Source organism: Tamandua tetradactyla, chromosome 10 (genome assembly GCF_023851605.1).
Source record: "Tamandua tetradactyla isolate mTamTet1 chromosome 10, mTamTet1.pri, whole genome shotgun sequence".
Lineage (NCBI taxonomy): Eukaryota > Metazoa > Chordata > Mammalia > Pilosa > Myrmecophagidae > Tamandua > Tamandua tetradactyla.
The window spans coordinates 4697052-4710170 of NC_135336.1; the positions used below are offsets into that span (position 1 = coordinate 4697052).

The window sequence follows — 13119 nt, forward strand, 5'->3', positions numbered from 1 at the left end:
GGGTGCTTATTAATAATAACTGTTTGTTGAATAAATGAATGGGTATCTTTAAAAGACATTATTTTTTTGCTTAACTTGACCACATCAAATTTAAAACAATGGACTCACTTTGCCCATAAAACTACTCTGTATACAGTGAAAAACTTGTGTTTTCTAGTTTTGATCTACAGTTCTACACTTTAGGTTTGCAACTTTTGGTTAATGTAAATCCCTAAGAACAAGTCAAACGCAGCAATCATTAGCAAAAAAAAGTGATGGATCCTTCAGAATGAGTGTTATTTTCTCATATCCTTTGCTCATTCCAAGTAGAGTTTAATTGTCTTTTCCATTGTTCTTTTAGACTATAGCAATGCCCCATTTCTGTCCATTTCTTGACTTCTCAGCAGGTCAGTTTTAGTCACCGTTAAGGTGGTTACATTTACTGAAATGCCACAAAAAGCTGCACAAAAGACACCTTAAGTTCTCACAGAGACATCAGTGACATCAAATAGAAGAGCCTGTTTTCAAAATTCCCAGACCACGTGAAATTTAGAAGCAGTAGCTAACCACTTTGAGGGTTATAGAAAAATTCAAAACAGAAAAAGTTATGAAAAGCATGCCAACATTAGTGTACATATATGTGTGCATACACACACGTGCTTTTTTGCACAGCTATCTTTCTTTCTACTTCTTGTTTTCTTCCTGCCTCCTCCATAACTTAGGCTCCATGAGGGTAGATACATGTCTGTTTTGACATTGTCGAACTCTTAATTCCTACTATGGCATCTGGTGTATAGTAGGTACTCAAGAAAGGTTTTAATAAAATACTGAAAGAACAAATGACAATCCCAAGAATGATTCCTGATTGTGAGAAGAGGAATGAGTGGGAAACTTCAGAAATCAGTCCCTCTACCAGAACAACTATTCAGCCGTTAGAAACTGAAATCTACTATTTCAAAACTCTGGAGTCAAATAAAACACTGTACAGCATCCAAGGAGGAGAGGGCTGTTAAATTATGGTAAATACCAGTAAATTGCTCCTCCCACTGCATGGTGGGGGTTACTGCCCACCTTCATCCCTGTGGCAGTAGCAGTAGCTCCCACCACTGTTTTAACTTGTTGGTGCCAGAAGGAGACATAAAAATCTACTTCTCCAAGATCTGAGGTTAGCATGGCACAGCGCTAATAACTCTGATGAATGAATTTGGCTCTGAGGGCCCATCCTGGACAAAGGTGGTTGGTGGAGGAGACTTAAACAGTTGCTTCCTCAGAGCTGTGGACACAGTTAAAGGGCTGCATTTCCTGTGAGTTTATGAAAGCACAGCTTTGGGGAGCAATGGAAAAAGCTCCACGTGCCCCCACCTAACACCTCCCTACAAGGAAAGCAGTGGAAAAACAATTGAAGCAGATGGCCTGGGGAAAATCTTATTTCTTTCCTGGAGAAGGACACCAGGAAGAGAGAAAAGTCTGTCTCCAAGGAAGTGGAGGGGGCAGTCAAACTCCTGTAAACTGGGGTACTATAAGCCACTAGCAAGCACAAGCTTGAGAAAAGATACACGCCCAGAAAAGATGGGGAGGACTCTGCAATCTGCACTTGCCCTGGGCCAACCTTCCTGATTGCAGGATTGTCACTCAAAAAAATTCCTGCATATCACCAGCTGGTTACATGCTCAAGATCCAGTCATCTCAAGGAATAACCCCCAGAGCAAACATATTAAAATATTAAAAAGTTCAATGTGCATCAAAAGATTATAAGGCAAACAAAGACAGAGGAAATGTTGGCCCTTTCAAAGCAAGAGGATAAAAATCCAGAAAACATCAGCAAAAAAAAGCAGACTGTAGATACACTGGACAAAGACTTAAAAAATGATGTCTGAAAAAAAAAAAGGAAAAATTGTAGAACGGTAACCAATACTAAACTTCAAAATCTGTTCTATATCTACTTGTTAAAATATAGTTGGAAATTTATTGCTTTTTTGTATATGTGTTATATTTCACAATAAGCAAAAAGTTAAAAATGATCTTCAATATGTTCAAAGAGATAAAGGAAAATACGGATAAATAACTAAAGGATATCAGGAAAACAATGAATGAACAATATGAGAATTTCAGTAAAAAAGATCCAAACAGAACTACTGGAGGTGAAGACCACAAACACTGAAATGAAAAATTCCCAGGAGGTTTTCTATAGCAGATTGGAGCTGGCAGAATAAAAAATCAGTGAATTTGAAGACAAGATAATTGAAGTGAGTCAGGCTGAGGACCAGAAAAGAAAAGAACCATAAAAAGTGAAAATAGCTAAGAGATCTCAGGGACCCCATCAAGCATATCAATATATGAATTAAAAGAGTCTCAGAAGGAGACGAAAGAAAGGGGCAGAAGGAAATTTTGAAGAAATAATGAGGGATAATTTCCTAAACTTAGTAAAAGACATAAATATGCATATCCAAGAAGCCCAGAGAACACCAAACAGGATACCTCTGAAGAAAAATCTGCCCCATAACGTACGATTCAAACTGTCAAATGCAAAATACAAAGAGAGGGTCCTGAAAGCTGCAAGAGAAAAGCAATATGTTATGTACATGGACGTACCAATTCGAATAAGTGCTGATTTCTCATATGAAACCACAGAGGCAAGAAGGTAGTGGGATGAAATATTTGAAGTGCTGAAAGAAAATAATTGCTTGCCAAGAATTTTATATACAGTGAGACTTTTTTTCCAAATGATGGAGAGAATAAGACACTGCCGGGTACACAAAAGCTGAGGGAGTTCATCAAACTAGATCTCCCCTACAAGCAGTGCTAAAGGGGCTTCTTCAATCTGAAAGGAAAAGACACGAGACAGTGGTTCAAAGGGCATAGAGAAATAAAGCCCCGTGGTAAAGATAACCATTTAGGAAATTATAAATGCCAGGATTATTGTGTTGTATTTATGGTACATAAGTCCACTTCTCACTTCCTACAGGTGCTGAAATGCAAATGTATAAGAAGCAATGATAAATCTATGGTTGGAACATACAATGTACATAGATCATTTGCAACAAGTACAAAAAATGGTGGGGGGATGGAGGGGTTAAGGAGCAGTGTATATGTGTACAATTGAAGTCAACCTCGTATCAAATCAAATATGATTAATATATATTTAGGATTTCAAATTTTAACCTTATGCTAACCACAAGGAAAAAATATTTAAAAATATATCCAGATAGAAATGAGAAGGGATCCCAGTACAATTAAAAAAATCAAATAAATATGAAAATGGGCATTATTGGAAGAGTAGAGAGATAAAAAGAGATGACTTGAAACACTGAAAGGCAAAATAGCTGAGGAAAATTCCTGCATTATAGGTAGTGGCTTTAAATGTAAATGGGTTACAGGGGTGAAAGTCTCCCTAGTGGTGTGGGAGATGACTTCCAAGGATGAGACTGGCCTTGGCACCATGAGAGCAACGATGCCATCCTGACCAAAAGGGGGGAAAGAAGTATAACAAATAAGGTATCAGTGGCTGAGAGAGTTCAAATACAGCCGAGAAGCTACTCTGGAGGTCATTCTTATGCAAGCTTCAGTTAGACATTGCTACCTATCTCAGCTTGCCAAATTCCATCCAAATCCATTCCTGCCAATCCTAAAGAACATCTAGGGCATTATATAAGATTCTACAAAGGTTCCACACACGGAGGCAACTTTCCAGAAACCTCCAGATGGGTCCCTGGACCAGCTAAATTCTGAAAAGCAAAGGGCTCAGCCTCTCCATAACATCAGATAGTTCCATCTCCCTACCTGTGGTAGTTCGATTCAGTTGTCAACTTGGCCAGGTGAAGGCACCTAGTTCTGTTGCTGTGGACATGAGCCAATGGTACATGAACCTCATCTGTTGTTGATTACAACTGCAGTCGGCTAAGAGGCGTGACTGCTGCAATGAATGACATTTGACTTAATTGGCTGGTGCTTAAATGAGAGAGAGCAATGTAGCACAGCCAAAGCAGCTTGGCATACCTCATCTCAGCACTCCTCAGCCTGGGCCTTTGGAGATGCAGAAAGGAATCACCCCAGGGAAAGTTATTGGAACCCAGAGGCCTAGAGAGAAGGCCAGCAGAGATTACCCTGAACCTTTCCACATAAGAAAGAACCTCAGATGGAAGTTAGCTGCCTTTCCTCTGAAGAACTAATGAAATAAATCCCTTTTATTAAAAGCCAATCTGTCTCTGGTGTGTTGCATTCCAGCAGCTAGCAAACTAGAACACTACCCCATATAGTGATGGACCCTTCTAACACGAAAAAGTTAGAGTGGGCACAGCTCAAATTCCCCTAAAGAGTGGGATAGAAAGAGCAAAGGTGATGGTGGAGTTATACAGAGAAAGTAGAGTTTAACAAATGAGTATGATTGCTGAATCATTATATTGATATTTCTTCAGTCTCCAGTATCTTAGGTCAGCTAGAAGTAAAAATCTAAAATTGTGCAATTGTAAGCCATACCAAACTCTGAAATCTGTTCTACAACTAATTGTTGTGATGTGCTTTGAAATTTATTGCTTTTTTGTATATTTTACTTTTCACAAAAAAGAAGAAAAAAGTTGCTTGTGATGATAAATGCACAGCTTTATGATGATATTATGAACTATTGATTGTACACTTTGGATGATTACATGGTATGTGAAAATAAATATATATCAATAAAAATATATAAATGGATTAAACCTTCCAGTCAAAAGATAGTGATTGGCAGAGTAGATTAAAAAAAAAGTATAATGCAACTATATGTTGTCTACAAGAGATTTTCCATAGATTCAAACATACAAGAAGGGTGAAGGTGGAAGGATGGAAAAATATATACCATGTAAGTTGTAGCCAAAAGAGAACTAGGGTAGGTATAGCAATATCAGATAAAATAGACTTTAGGTCAAAAACAATCATGAGAGATAAACCTTTATACTGATAAAGGGATCAATTCAAATAGAAGATGTAACAATTATACATATATGCACCTAACCACAGAGGTGTTCAACAAATGAAGCAAATAGTGACAGAATTGGAGAGAGAAACTTATGGTTCTACATTAATAGTAGGACACTTTTGTACATGCTTCCAATAATGAATAGAGCATCTAGAAAAAAGATTAAGTCTGGTAGTCAGATTTGAAAAATACCCTAAACCAACTAGACCTAACAGACATATATAGAACATTCACCCAAAAACAGCAGAATACACATTATTCTAAAGGATGAATTTTTATTGTAGGTCACAAAACAAGTCTCAATAAATTAAAAAAAAAATTGAAATAATAGAATGGGCTCTGAATACAATGGAATGAAGGTAGAAATAAATAACAGGAGGAGCTGGAAAATTAACAAACACAGAAAACTAAACATACACTTAACAATTGATCAAAGGAGAAATCAGAGGGGGGATTAGGAAATATCTTAAAGCAAATGAAAATGAAAAGACAGCATACCAAAACTTACTGGATGCAGCAAAGGCAGTGCCAGGAGGGAAATTTACAGCTCTAAATGCTTACATAAAGAAAGGAGAAAAACTTCAAATCAGAGACCTAACTTCAAACTGGAAGAACTAGAAAAATGAGAGAGAACTAAACCCAAAATGAACAGAAGGAAGGAAAGAACATAGATGGGAGCAGAGATAAATGAAATGTAGTATTAGAAAAACACTAAAGAGAATCAAATCCACAGGCTGGTTCTTTGAAAACATTAATAAAATTGACAAACGTTTATCTAGACTGACAAAGGAAAACAGGAGGGGACACAAATGACTAAAATGAGAAATGAAAATGAAATAAAAATTTATTTAAGAGGGTGCTAGGAACAACTGTACAAATCTAGGTTAACACCTAGAAAAAATAGACAAATTCCTAGAAAAACATAAATGACCTACACTGACTCAAGAAGAAATAGGAGATCTCAACCAATAACTGGTAAAGCAATCAAACTGGTAAACAAAAACCTTCAAAGAAAAGTCCAGGACCAGATGGCTTCATAGGGGAATTCTACAAGTCATTCTAAGAAGTATTAATACCAATTCTGCTCAAATTCTTCCAAAAATTAAGAGGATGGAACACTACCTAAAACTCATTTTATGAAGCCAATTTCACCCTAATAACAAAGCCGGATCAAGATACTACAAGAAAAGAAAATTCTAGACCAATTTCTCTAATGAATGTAGACGCAGGAATCCTCAATAAGATACTTGCAAAATGAGTCCAATACACATTAAAAGAATTGTATACTATGATCAAGTGGGTTTTATTCCAGGTTTGCAAGCATTCGTTCAATACAAGCAATCAATTAGTATAACACAGTACATTAACAAATCAAAGGGGAAAACCACATGATCATCTTGAGTGATGCAGAAAAGGCATTAGACAAAATCCAGCATTCTTTCTTGATAAAAACATAACAAAAGATAGAAAGGAAACTTCCTTAACATGTAAAAGACATATATGAAAAACCCTAGCTAACACTGCACTCAATTGTGAAAGACTGAGCTCTTTACCTCTAAGATCTGGAACAAGACAAGGACGCCCATTGTCACTCCTGTTATTCAACATTGTTCTAGAACTTCTATCTGGAGTAGCTAGGCAAGGAAAAAAAAAATTAAAAGGCATCCAAATTGGAAAGGAAGAAGTAAAAGGAAGAAGTAAATATAAGTTCATTTACATATGGCATGAACTTATATTTAGAAGGTCCTGAAAAATCAATAACAAAGCTACTAAAGCTGATAAATGAGCTCAGCAAAGTGGTGGGATCCAAGAACAGCCAAAATCAGTAGTTTTCTTATTCACTAGTCACTAGCAATATGAGGAGGAAATCAAGAAAAGCATTCCATTTACAGTAGCAGCTAAAAGAATAAAATATCTAGGAATAAATTTCTTTTTACAGCTGAATAATATTCATTGTATGTATACACCACACTTTGTTTATCCATTCATCAGTTGATGGACACTTGGGCTGCTTCCATCTTTTGGCAATTGTGAAAAATACCACTATGAACACTGGTGTGCAAATATCTGTTTGAGTTCCTGATTTCAATTTCACGTTCCCAACAGCAGTGAGTGAGTGTTCCTATTTCTCCACATCCCCTACAACAATGAAAAGAAAAGCTCCAGGTGCAGTGCAAGTGTAGAATGGCGGGGGCGGGAGGGGACCTTCTAAGAGGGTGCGATGGAAAGCCTTTTGTGCTGGTTTAAATCTGGTGGACCCCAGAAAAGCCATGTCCTTTAATCCTCATTCAGTATTGCTGGGTGGGAGCACTTTGATTGTTTCCATGAAGATGTGACCCACCCAATTGTGGGTGGTAACTTTTTTTTAATCTTTTTTAAATTAATTCATTTTTTATTTATGATACATAATCACATACAAACACAAACATTCTTATCATATGACAATTCTGTTCTTGTTATATAATCAATAACTCACACTATTATCACATAGTTGTATATTCATCATATGATCATTTCTTAGAACATCTGCATCAATTCAGAAAAAGCAATAAGAAGAAAACAGAAAAAAAATTCATACATACCATACCCCTCACCCCTCCCTTTCACTGATCACCAGCACTTCAATCTACTAAATTTATTTTAACATTTGTTCCCCCTATTATTTATTTATTTTTAATCCATATGTTTTACTTGTCCATCAGTAAGCTAGACAAAAGGAGCATCAGACACAAGGCTCTCATAACCACACAGTCACACTGCGACAGCCAAATCATCATACAATCATCTTCAAGAAACATGGCCACTGGAGCACAGCTCCACATTTTCAGGCAGTTCCCTCCAGCCTCTCCATAACACCTTAACTAATCAGGTGATATCTGTATTTAATGCATAAAACTAACCTCCAGGATAACCTCTCAACTCTGGAATCTCTCAGCTACTGACACTTTATTTAGTCTCATTTTGCTCTTCCCCCTTTTGGTCGAGAAGATTTTCTCAATCCCTTGATGCTGAGTTCCAGCTCATTCTAGGATTTCTGTCCCACGTTGCCAGGAAGGTACACATCCCTGGGAGTCATGTCCTATGTAGAGAGGGGGAGGGCAGTGAGTTTACTTGCTGTGTCGGCCGAGAGAGAGAAGCCACATCTGAGCAACAGAAAAGGTTCTCTTGGGGGTGACTCTTAGGCCTAATTTTAACTAGGCTTAGCCTATCCTTTGCGGGATTAAGTTTCATACGAACAAACCCTAAGATTGGAGGCTCAGCCTATTGCTTTGGCTGTCCTGTCGGTGGTAACTTTTGATTAGATGATTTCTGTGGAAGTATGTCTCCACCCATTGAAGGTGGAGTTGCTTACTGGAATCCTTTAAAAGAGGAAACATTTTGGAGAGAGTCCTTTTTTGTAGAGCTGCGAGAAAGCCAGCAGACACCACCATTCTTGCTATGTACCCTTCCAGCTGAGAGAGAAATGTTGAACTTCATTGGCTTTCTTGAACCAAGGTATCTTTCCCTGGATGCCTTAAATTGGACATTTCTATAGATTTGTTTTAATTGTGACATTTTCTCAGCCTTAGAACTGTAAACTAGCAACTTATTAAATTCCCCTTTTTAAAAGCCATTTTGTTTCTGGTATATTGCATTCTGGCAGCTAGCAAACTAGAACACCTTTCTACAGAAAGGGCATTCAGTCTGATCCCTGTAGGATTAGTCATGTAAATAATCGGAGGTGGCAGTGGACATTTCAGGAAGAGAGCATGGTATTGTGGAGGCTTTGAAGGAGGAGAAACCTTGGCACCGTTCAGAAAATGAGAGCGGCTGAGAGGGCAGGGAGTGAGGATGATCAGGTGCCTTTGATCAGTGTTCCAGGGTGACTGGGTCCAAGTCAGGCAGGGTCTTGAAGGAATTGATGCTAATTAATCATAGATGCTGTGATGATGTTGATGATGATGGTGATATATTTATAACACCTAACCTGACACTTAACGAAACGCATAATTGATGCTAATTCCTTCCTACCATTGCCGGGGCTTGAAAATGTATGGGGTGTTTGGGAAAAAGAAAGATGTTGTGTCTGGAATGCATGAACAAAAGTGAAAAATGAGTCTGGTAAGATCAAATTGGGGTCTGGTCAAGAAAATTTTTGTATTCCAGGCTAAACATTTAGGGTTTGCCACAGGGGCAGTAGGGAGTCACAGAATGTGTTGCAGCAGGGAAACACTGCGCTCACATTCAGTGTACTGTGAGTTCAAGAGGAGGCTCCTTGGCTGGAGTGGTGTAACTTAAGCTGAGCTTTGAGATGACAGGGCCTGATGCTGCCCTCCCTAAGGGGTGCGGAGCCTGCAGTACCCCTCTCCTGCTTCTTTTCCCGGTGGATCCACGAATGTTTGGGCAAGTGGTGGGTAAGAGCCAGGAGGCTCATACCCAGGCTATGGTGCTGCAGATGTTCCCGGACGAGGGCTACTACAACGATGACATTCTGGACCGGATGGGCACCAGTATCCTGGGTGTGCAGGGCCACGGTGCCAGCCTCAGAAGAGCTCCCTGAGGATAAAGTCTTCGAACTCTCCCCATGTTCATGGGAGGACTTCTCTCTGCCCACAACCGGGCTATGCTGGCTCAGCTTAGCTGCCCCATCAAGAACCTGGATGCCCTGGAGGATGCCCAGGCCATCAAGAAGAAGCTAGGCACACTGGGCTGGCAAGTACTGCCCCCCTCGGAGCTCCTCAACCACCTGTTTTTCCCCTACGAGTTCCAGAACCAGCGATTCTCACTGAAGTGCTCAGCTCCTGGCGCCAACTCGACTTGGCAGGTGTATACATGGCTGTGGTGGCTGCTGTGCTGAGCAGTGGAAAGCATGCCCTGGACAAGATCAACTTAGCCTCTTGCCAGCTGGACCCTGCTGGACTGCACACCCTCATGCCTGTCTTCCTGCCTGCCTGCAAGCTGGGTTTGCAGCTTATTGGCTTGGGCCCTGAGGCTTGCAGAAACCTCTGAGACCTGCTGCTGCATGACCAGTGCCAAATTACCACCCTCTGGCTCTCCAGTGGGTGTGGCCCTGCTGGTGGAGGGGCTGGCGGGAAACACCTTGCTGACTCACCTGTCCCTGCTGCATATGGACCTTGGGGACAAGGATCTGGGGCTGCTGGCTGCCCAGCTGGCCCACAACTGGCAGCTGCAGAAGCTCAATGTGGCCTACAATGGTGCAGGCAACAACACGGCCTGGCTCTGGCCAAGGCAGCCCGGGAGCACCCTTCCCTGGAGATGCTACACCTCTACTTCAAAAAGCTGAGCTCCGAGGGCTTCCAGGTTCTGTGGAACTGGGGGGCACAGCTGAAGGTGGTGCCCGGGCCGTGGCATCACTGACAGAGGGGGCAGCAGTTCTGAGTACTGGTCAGTGATCCTCAGCGAAGTCCAGCAGAACCTCAACACCTGGGAATGGGGCCAGGGCAGGTGCCACCTCGAGCTCCTGCTGAGGGATTTGGAAGATAGCCAGAGTACCACCCTTAACCCCTGGTGCAAAGCCCAGCTGCTGTGGGTGGAGGATGAGGTCAAGCCCTCCTGGAGAAGCTGGGATCCCAAGAAGCTGAGACTGTGGCAGCAGGCACCTTGTTGTGTGACCACTGGCTCCCAAACCCCTTTTCTTTGTGGTCTCCTGGCTAGCACTGTTCCTTCTAGAATGACCCTTTCAGGGCTGTAAGCAAAGGAATGGGCACAGTAATACCAGTTGCCTTCCTAGGGCATCTCCAACCAGCATCCCCAAGTTGGAAATTTCCAAGTTTAAAGATGGGAAATTGATGCTCTGAGCTTGTAGACTCTTCCTTCTCAGAGAACTGAAGAAAGTAGCATCTGGGGGAACAAATTGCCCTGTAGCACCACCGCCAATCTTGACTCTCCTTCCTCTCAAGGAGCCTCTGGTAATATCCCTAACGTGGCAGTAATTTATTCCAGAGACCAAGAGGACTGCCCTCCAGAAGATGTGTTGGAGAGTCTAAATGTCCTCTGAGCCACAGCCAGCCTCCACTCCTGCCTTTATGCCTTTTTGTGGATACTGAGGATGCCAGCAGCCACTTGTCTCTCATATTGGTGCTTTCTCCTCACCCTCCTACCCCCTTTACCACAACAGTACCTACAGCTTGGTGGTCCCCAGGGGCAAGTACCCTGCCTGCTGCTATTAAAGAGCTGTGTGATTAGTGTGATGCCCCAAATATCCCAGAGTAATTTGAGCAGAGAATTAAAAAGTATTTGCAAAGTCCCCTTGGGGGACAGGGGAGAAAGGAGGAAATATTAAACTTCCTGATTGGGGGAATTCCTGATATTCTCACAAGCAGTGGAGACAACCAATTCCATAGGCCAAGCCCTCAATCTTGGGATTCGCCCCTGTGAAAAATTGGGCAGATGGAAATACTAGTGATCAATGAGAGGGAGGAGCAAGGGGTATGGAATGTATTATTTTTCCTTATTTCTTTTTCTGGAGTGATGCAAATGTCCTAAAAATAATCATGGTTTTGAATATACAACTATCTGCTGATATTGTGTGTCACTGATTGTATACTATAGATGGACTGTATTGTGTAAAGATTTCTCAAAAATCTTTTAAAAATGTTTTATTGTAAACCTTAACAAACATACAAACATTCTTGACACACAAACATTCTATACATGCTGTACAATTAATGGCTCACAGTATCATCACATAGTTGTGCATTCATCACCATGACCATTTCTTTGAACATTTGCATCTCTCCAGCAAAAGAAATAAAAAGAAAAAACTCATTCATACCCTTACCCCTCCCTCTCAGGGACCACTAGTATTTCAATCTGCTCAATTTATTTTAACCTTTGTTCCCCCATTATTTGTTTATTTTTATCCATTTTTTCACTCATCTGTCCATACTGTAGATAAAAGGAGCATCAGACACAAGGTTTTCAACAATCACACAGTCACATTGTAAAAACTGGAAACATGGCTACTGGTAAACAGGTCTACAGTTTTAGGCACTTCCCTCTAGCCATTGTAATACACCATAACTAAAAAAGGGATATCTATATAATGCCTAAGAATAACCTCCAAGATAACCTCTTAACTCTGTTTGAAATCTCTCAGCCTCTGAAACATTATTTTGTCTCATTTCTCTTTTCCCCCTTTTGGTCAAGAAGGCTTTCTCAATCCCTTGATGCCAATTGCTGGCTCATCCTGGGAGTTCTGTTCCACATTGCATGGGAGATTTATACCCCTGGGAGTCATGTCTCACATAGGAGGGAGGGCAGTGAGTTCACTTGCCGAGTTGGCTTATAGAGAGAGGCCACATCTGAGCAACAAAAGAGGTTCTCTGGGGATGACGCCTAGTCCTAGTTTTAAGTAGGCTTAGACTATCTTTTGCAAGGATAAGTTTTACAGGGACAAACCCCAAGACTAAGGGCACAGCCTATTTATTTGGCTGTCCCCAGTGCTTGGGAGAATATCAGGATTTCTCCAAATGGGGAAGCTGAATTTTTATCCCTTTCTCCCTGGTCCCCCAAGAGGACTTTGCAAATACTTCTTTATTCACTGTTCAAAACACTCTGGGATTTATTGGGGCATCACGCTAACCTGGACAAACTAACAAAATCTCATGCTCTATTCAAGGTTCCGTGTACTTATCATGTTCAATTAAACTGACCATACAAGTTAAATTAGGAAATGCACTAGTCAAAATATACATTTTGCACCAAATAATCTCCCAGGAGTTTTTGATCTTGGCTTATATTCACGTTATTCATCCATCTTGAGTTAATTTTTGTGTAAGGTGTGAGATAGGCATCTTCTTTCATTCCTTTGCATATTGATATCCTGTAATCCCAGCACCATTTGTTGAAGATTATTCTTTCCCAATTGAGTGGACCTGACAGCCTTGTTAAAACTATTGGCCATAGGTGTGAGGGTCTATTTCTGAAACTCAATTCAATTCATTGGTTGATATATCTATCCTTGTGCCAATACCTTGCTGTTATTTTGCCAATACCTTGCAATACCGTGGTAGCTCTGTAATATGCTGTAAAGTCAGAAAGTATGATCCTTTGCCCCAACTTCATTCTTCTTTTTCAAAATGTTTTTGGTGTATGGGGCCCCTTATCCTTCCAAATAAACTTGAAAATTAGCTATTTCACTTCTGCAAAGTAACCTGTTGCAATTTTGATTGGGATTACATTGA

The 13119-nt window shown here is 40.6% G+C and overlaps 1 pseudogene; it reads left to right on the plus strand.

Annotated features, from left to right (window-relative positions):
- The first annotated feature begins 9224 nt into the window (after positions 1-9224).
- LOC143648903 (NLR family member X1 pseudogene) lies at positions 9225-10588 on the plus strand (annotated as a pseudogene).
- Positions 10589-13119: the final 2531 nt, after the last annotated feature.